This window comes from Mytilus californianus, unplaced genomic scaffold, assembly GCF_021869535.1.
Source record: "Mytilus californianus isolate M0D057914Y unplaced genomic scaffold, xbMytCali1.0.p SCAF_6, whole genome shotgun sequence".
Classification (NCBI taxonomy): domain Eukaryota; kingdom Metazoa; phylum Mollusca; class Bivalvia; order Mytilida; family Mytilidae; genus Mytilus; species Mytilus californianus.
The window spans coordinates 90,852,617-90,861,224 of record NW_026262712.1 but is presented as its reverse complement, the minus strand read 5'-3'; positions in this window follow the sequence as shown (position 1 = coordinate 90,861,224).

Genomic DNA, 8,608 nt, shown 5'->3' with positions numbered 1-8,608 from the left:
GACACATTCTTGTTCAAATCCTTTATTAAAGAAGTTAGTAAATTTACTTCAGATAAAAATACTAAATTAGACGAACCAATCTAATTAAAAGATAAATCTCTGATTTCGTTATACTTATATAACATTTTTGTATGAATTTTAATAAGATAACTGGACAAACGCATTCAATCTTCGGACTTAATTCTTAACAATTTTACCGAGCGGTGCGAGGCGAAAAAAAAATAACGTCTTTCAAGCCAAATTTTATATGCATGCTATACACACACATTTATTGTTTAAACTTGGTAATCAATTAATCTAAAATACAGTCTTAGATAATCAAATAATTATGAAATATTTGGTGTAGTAATCAAATAATCACTAAAAAAAACGGCCAAGTAATCACATAATCAAAAACCCCATGAGAAATCATTAAAGATGACATATTTTTGTATTAATATTGATTCACTTATAAAGTCTTTGCATCGGAAATAAACTAATTAATTCTAAAACCAGTTGTTGGCATAATAAGGGTCATTTTCTTCACATTGACATAATTTACTAAACGTTTATTGAAACCTGTAATGTGAAGACGTGAATGAAAATGCGGAGTTTGTGAGACCAGGTTCAAGCAAGCAGCCACTCGCTAGCAGCCACTTCGCTAGCAGCCAGTTTTCAGATGTTTATATAAACCCAAATGTTGCATAAGATTCAAACGTACTTCAAATGTTTTTATTAATATATAACCACTATAATATCAGTTTTTAATATATAATTAAGCAGTCAAAGACACTATTCAATGAATTTCAAAATTTTATTTCTTGTTCATTAATTATACAAATACAATAGAAATCGCTTTCAATACATCACACAGCGTGCTGCACGCTTTACATATTTTAAATAGTCAACACTTATATAGAATCGTAAATAATTATGAAATTATTTAAATGTTCGCAAAATGGCACTATTGTGTGAAATAGCTTTCCATATTCTCGGCATCCTGATAATAGTTCATGAAAAGTAACAATTGTTCTGCATTAGAAGAAAAAAAAGTTGCACTCGTGCTTTAACTTTTTTTTTGCCACACAAAACTGTTTTGGCAAAACATTCTACTTCTGAAACAGTGGATTTCGCTTACTTATGATTGGACGAAAGGTTTATTTTTTGTACTCAAAGTATGGTGGGCAAGGAAATTGTTTATTAGCTTTAAAAAATAATCCGTGCTATACCCAAACTGGGAATTTTGATCAAGTAGGCGCTAGGTCTCTAGCTTACGTTTGCACCTAGTGCGGAAAAAAGTATTGCCATAGAATTTTTGTTTGTTAACTTTTCGGTAAGGGTTGGGTAGGGTATCTGACCTCAACTTTGGACCTACTTTAGAAAAAAAAACTAAGCCGAAAAATATCCTGTGTTTTTTTCTACTGTAGACCTCAGCTACTAAGCTTCCCTTTGTCTTAGTGCGGACAAAAGTATTGCCTTAGATTATTTTTTTTATTAAATTTTCAGTAAGGGTGAGGTTGGGCGTCCGCGGACCCCAACTTTGGACCTACTTAAAAAAAACTAAGACGAATAACACCCTGGATTTTTTTCTACAGTAGACCTCAGCTACCCAACTTCCCTTTGCACCTAGTATTGCCGTAGATTTGTTTTATTAACTTTTCGGTAATGGTGTGGTAGGGTAGTTAACTGAGGTCCACTTGAGAAAAAATCCAGAGTGATGTTCGGCTTAGTCTTTTTTTATAATGCAATAATCTGGCAAATTATGAAAGCTCACGTCTTAATTGATAGGCATAGAAATAAAAAGAAAACGTATGCTAACCAATAACAATCTACCGGAGACAAAATAACGTTGGTTTAGGCAACTAGGATGATGGTCTGGATACGGGGTTCTTCATTTCTGTATTCTTTGATATTCTATGCCGATTTTCTCTATTCTTTAATCAGTGTTTCAGGCCATTTTTCTCTATTCTTTATTTCTTTATACGTTTTGCCAATTATTCTGTTTTCTTTATATTTTAACACCTCATTATTCTATATTTGTTTTTATTTCTTGGTCCATTGTCTCTATTGTTCATATTTTTTGCCCACTATTCTCTATTCCGTAAACCCCCATCCACACCAAGGCTCTAGTTAAGGTCACCATATAGCTTTCAAAAATAAGCAAAACTAATACCGAGTAAGCTCCGAATGGCAAAATGATTGAATGCTAATCCCGGTTTGAAATGTGAAATTGCGGAAATTTGTTTTTCAACCAATTCATAAAGCAAAACACATTATCGTCCTGAATGTTCGTATAATGGACCTTGGTCATGAATTCTAATCATCTGAGATCAACCTTTCTAAATTTAAAAGTAAAGATCACGCACCCTTATTGTTCAGATTGATAAAGACTTTTGCATCCGTCAACATTATCTTCGATTGAAGATCTGATAACCACAGTGACTGTGCATGTATACTTTAACGACCGGGGTAGTTTTCTTATAAGTTTTAAAAAGTAGTAACCTCCCTTGTTAATGTGATATTGTAATCAATCTATTTATTTGTACCATCTTTATATAATATTGTATTGTACAATTTAAATGTATGATTCGTTTAATATTCAAATATAATAATTTATTTTTTATTAAAGATATAAACAAAGTAATTTGAAAGGCTTTGATTCATTTATCACCGTAGTTCAATTCATAAGTCAGGTAGTCTAGTTTGTCTACATTATGTTGAAAGAACACCGGGGTGTTTACATTGGCATTATTTACTATCAATGACTGTGAAACAAGAAAGGAAAACATTGTACATTATAAAACTAGAAATAATTAAAACTAAATACAAAATTCTTGTTTAGTGAAATCAAAAACGAAAAACGGAAACACTTTAGATTTTCATTTTGGTTTTAGAGAAATCAAAAACAAAAAATGAAAACACTTTCGTTTTCCGTTTTGGTTTTAGAGAAATCAAAAACGAAAAATGAAAACACTTTTGTTTTTCGTTTTGGTTTTTGACAAATCAAAAACGAAAAATGAAAACACTCTCGTTTTTTGTTTTTTGTTTTTGATATTTCAAAATGAAAAACGAATGGACGCAAATATACACGGACCCAGCAGCTAGGGTTTGACGAAGGATAGTCTGAGATCGACAATACGTACGTTTTAGGTCAACATCACAAATTGATTATCAGATGCGACCTGTCGATGTCTTGACTCAAGAAAGACATGTATTCATGGTGTTAGTTGTAAGGATACAAGGATAGTTTTCTTATCTTTAATCTTACCTGCTTGCTCCTATTCTCTCTTTTTGACTGAATCTATATTTGCATAGTGTTGGAACGAATGCTCAAACGGAGATTTTGGTTTTTTTAGTTGGTTGTATATTCAAAATGGGTTTTAGATTGATGAGCACCGGTAAACCATTTTTGCATTTTATTTCAATAGATTCATATTTTGTATTCGAAGCCATTTTGAGCTTGACAAATACCCTCACATCTCCGGATCTGTCTACATATACAACAATACATTACAGTGCTGAAACGTTTCTAAAAGATTGTTAAAATTTTGTGAAATAAAATTTTGTGAAAAGGGACTGAAAAACTGAATATGATTGAATGATTAATTTTTCAAACTTTTCAGATGTTGTTAAGATCAAAATGACCTTTTCAGACTAAGATTCATTTACTTATGTTTCATAACACAATATGTCAAGATTGATGTTCAAATTTCAATGGAGAGGACATTGATATGCTTATACCCTATATCCTTCATCCTAAAATAACATGTTATTTTAAGAAAATACCTTTTGAAAATGTTGTTTTTAAAACTTATCAAATGAAAAATGACCGGCTTACTTTTTCATAGATTAGAAAACATTCCTGTAAATAATATATTGTCATTTTACGTAAAATAGTAATCGTTTTTTCTTCCATAATGTTTATGATGACAAGGGGTGGTTCACTTGTATACAACAGTGACTAAATTGAAATTCTGAGCATTGCATTGGTTCAATGCGAATATGACTATAAGAATATGCACAACGCACATAATATTTGTTACATGTAAGGAATATGATTTAATTCTTTTCTTTCTGTTGTTTTCTTTTTTATTTACTTTCTCATATTTGACTTATTTAACTCAAAATGGTTTAATAATTTGAACATAAAATAGATGCATTTTCGATTTAATATTAAGAAAGTCATACATATGTCAATGGCTTCCAGGAACGTCCTTTATGTATTATCGGAAATATAAAAAAAAGACGAAAATTAGGCTTTTTCTTCAATTTTGTAAAATACATTATCTTTTTTATTTCCTGTATTCCTATAGTTATAATGATAACGTGTCATTCAACAATCTAGATTACGCAAAACCCATAGAAAAAAAATCGAAATGAAGTGCAATATTCCTAAAATATCAAATAAAACTAAACAATATGAAAATTTCAATTTATTTCTGTAAGAAATGAAAACAATACTTGATACATTTTATGCGTTCGACGCGCTTTTCTGGATTAATCTTCATCCGGAACGCTTACAGTCGACTATTTGAAAGCCAATGATGTATAAAAACTAAGTACATGAAAGTAGGCTATATAAAAAAAAAAGCAATCCCCAAAGTTCAGTGAGTTGACAAAAAAATATTCGCATGTAATTATTTGTTTTTGACTCACAAAAAATTTCGGAATTAATCATTGTTCTAAGAAAAGAAAAAGTTTAATACTGTTACCATGAAATCATCAGCAGGTTCGTTAGGGTTGTTGCAAAACAAAATAGCAAAAAGATGAACAACAGACAACAAGAAGAAAATCCCTATATATACAAACAAATCTACATGATTTAACACTTCATACTGAACTAGGGTTTGAACACGAACCCTACCACTGGTCGAAATGACAGTTCTGTCGTCTATTCCTCGATTGTGATATAACCGAATGCGACTTGTCGCCGTATATTTGCTATAAATATATAACACGATAGGTGTAACTAGTGGAACAGGAACTGCTTATTCTTCCAGAGCACCAGAGTTCGACACTGGTTTTTTCGTGAGGTTCGACTTGCTCAATATTTAAGTGTTTTTTTTGTTATTCTTGGTTTTAGTTTTGATCTTGGCTTTCTTTGTTTTATACAACTTTTTTTATTGCCTCTTAAAATTATCACTCTCCTTTTCTATCAAAAACGGAGGTGAAACGCAAGTGCATCGGAATGGTAACCATCTATTCTTTTTCTAGAAAAATCCATTGCTTTGTCTAGATCAAAACTCGCTATACGTAGCCAGTAATTATATAGTAGGCTTAATACAACAGTCGGAATATCTTATCTAACCATAAACCGTTATCAGATTCATAAAAAAGAAATGGATAATAAAAAAAGCGTTATCAGATTCATAAAAAAGAAATGGATAATAAAGAAAGCGAAAATCAAGACAAAAATAAATGTCGGGATATTGCAAACAACATAAAAAAAAAACACAAAAAACATCAATTTGAACACCGAAAACTAAAATAACAAAAAAGTGATATCTCATTATGATTTGATCTTGTTGCTGAACATTTGGTTAACTGTTATTTATGTGTATGTCTTTTGCAAGGAATACCGTCTGTGATTGTTGTTTTTGGAGATTTTCATTGTTTTTTCTAACTTTCTTGTTTTATTTTAATTCCATACCATTGATATCGTGAGCACTTAATGTGTCTGCCTTATTGCAAGGAATATTGTCCGTGATTTTCGCTTTTCGAGATTTTCATTGGTTTTTTTTTTATTTTATTTCTGTTTGACTTCAATACGATTGATATCGTGAGTATTAATGTGTCTGCCTTATTGCAAGGAATATCGTCGTGATTGTCGCTTTTCGAGATTTTCATTGGTTTGTTTTTTATTAAGTACTCAACATATCAATCGTATTGAAGTCAAACCAAAAAAAACAAGGACAATATCACGGACGATATTCCTTGCAATAAGGCAGACACACGCGTAGTGCATAGAAAAGTTTTAACCATTCATTTGGATCATTGAATAGTTTACTTCAGCTTTTCGAAAGACACTTATTTGTTCAAATCAAACTAATTCAATTTTCTTTATATATATATTCATTCTACTTTTGAAGCATGCTTTGTGTTTAAGGAGTCTTAGCGTACCGCCATTTTCATCAGACGACAATTAGTGATTTCTCCAACTTACAAAAGCGCGCCAAATTCATAGGGAGTGTTTTTACTACATGCACATTCCCAAATATTTATTTGAATCCATTCGAATGACGCCGCATCGAACTATTCTTTGTGAATGTGTTCCCTTTCTAAATATGCAGGAATGCTTGCCACTGAACGATAAGCAATCAACATCCAATCATAACTGTACTGACATACTTTTGTTTTTAAATGTTTAATATCATCCATTAAATTTTTGTAAGATTCTTCACTTTCCCCATCAAGGCCTTGGGCTAAATTTAGTTTTATTTTAAAAACACAATTTATGCATTTTTTTTTTACAGTTATCTCATCTTCACAGTTATTTCATTGTCACATTTTCATTTTATTTATTATTTAATGTTTTTATATACATTCTGTTTTTTGTTTGTTTTTTTTAATATAATTTTTCATTTTATCTTTCTGAGTGTATCCACTTGTACAGGTTTTTTTTAATATTCAAATTCTATTTGAAGTATTGCATCTTGATCTGTTTCAGAACCTTTCGTTTAACTTGTTTTTTTTATAAAGAAAGTTGATGTTTTCCCTTTTCTCTCTCCTTTTAGCGCGAGATATAATTTAATTTGTATGTGATTTATCAATCTACTTAAGGGATTATCTAGTGTATTTTCATTAAATGTACCTAATTTTTTTATATTCTTAGTTCAAAGGAGAGGTGAAAGATGCCAAATTGATATCCAAACTGCTAAGTCGAAAACAAACTGACAATGCCATGACAAGAAAAGAAAAACGACCAAAAGACAAATAACAGTACTGTATACAAAACACAACATAGAGAACTAAAGACTGAGCAAAACGAGACCCACCAAAACTGAGATGCTCTCATGTGATCCGGAAGGGTAAGCAGATCTTGATCCACATCTCATGTGGCCCTCGTCGTGTTTAATTAAGTTGCTGAAAATAGGTTAGCCTATTTTCAAGTTTATTAATTTTCTTACTATAAGACATATTTTTGAATGTATTGGTAATACAGTCCTTTTCTTCATATTTTTAGTTATACCATTAAAGACCTACATCAAGGTATATATTATAAATACGTTGATACCTATCATTTAGATTTTCAATGAAAATATCAATATTCTTCATTTTCTAAAATATTAATATTCAGTTTCCTATAAAAAATTTCCTTTATTGCCTAGATTTGTTTTTTTTTTTTTCAAAAATATGTTGTTATTGTCTGTGAATTTTCAAACTAAAGTTCTTAAAACTGATTTTGCAAGAAGCAATGGGAGACGATACAAAGGGATCACATACAAGCTATTAAAAGTACTACGTATGAAAGTACAATTGACAGTAGCTTTTGATAAGTCTGTACAAAGGCACACTGTATATAACAAATTTGAAATGCCACACACGTACATACACAAACAGAAGGACGAAAACAATTTGAACGAAAACCAAAATAAGCAACGAACCAGAAAAGCATCAAACCACATTCTGTCTCAGGGATTTGAATTTTATTTTAACTGCTAAAAATATTATGAAAGTCTTCAGAAAAACATGATGTATGTCAAACAATACATTGCTCATTTGTTGGAATTTCATCGAAGATATCATATATTGTTTGATGTAATTTTATTTAGTTCTTCAGATGCTTTTGTGTGGCGTTCAGGCATTTGCCTGAAATTTAAAGAAAACAACATATTGAATTAATGTTTAAACTGCCAGCGAAAAATACTATACAATGTCAACAAAGCGCTATTTTTTCCTTTTTTTTAATAAAGCAGTGAAATAATTTATTTCAAATTATTGATATTTCAAATTTTCTTCAGATGTTATCGATTTGAGCTGATTTATTCCTATGTGTTCTGGCATTTTTTTTTTTACATTGAAGGTATCATTATCCAATATCGAAGTGATTTTATTTGAAATGATTAAAACTCAAAAACTAAACATTGTATTTTTTCATTTCACAATATATTTACGCTTACTCTTATTTTATGTTTTTTTTATGTTTAATGAACTTAGGAATATATTCTTGCATACAAAGACAAATTCCTTCTCACAACCAGCATCATTCCATGTCCCATTATAAGTTGGGTATAGCTCGGCACATTTTCTATGTTTAGATCATTTGGTTCATTGATGTACCAATTAGAGTATTTAATTGGGGCAAATGTCGCCACCCATATTAATTTGTTCGAATAACTGTCGGTTGCACCTATCCATGCATGTCTAACATTTTTTGCTGAAATTATCAATTGTATTCTAAAATGCACTCTATTACTAATTACGTTACATAATGCAAATTATGAAGACGTTGTACTATTAAAAGATGTAAATAGCAAACAAAAACTATGACTATTGAAACAAAATTATTAATTGTGTTTTGTTCGTGGGTCGAGGAAGGGTACTTCAACTTACCTTTCGAATTTGACATTAACCTGTTGTTTTTATAAATATCATTAATGGTGACGAGTGATGAATATTCTGTTCTCAT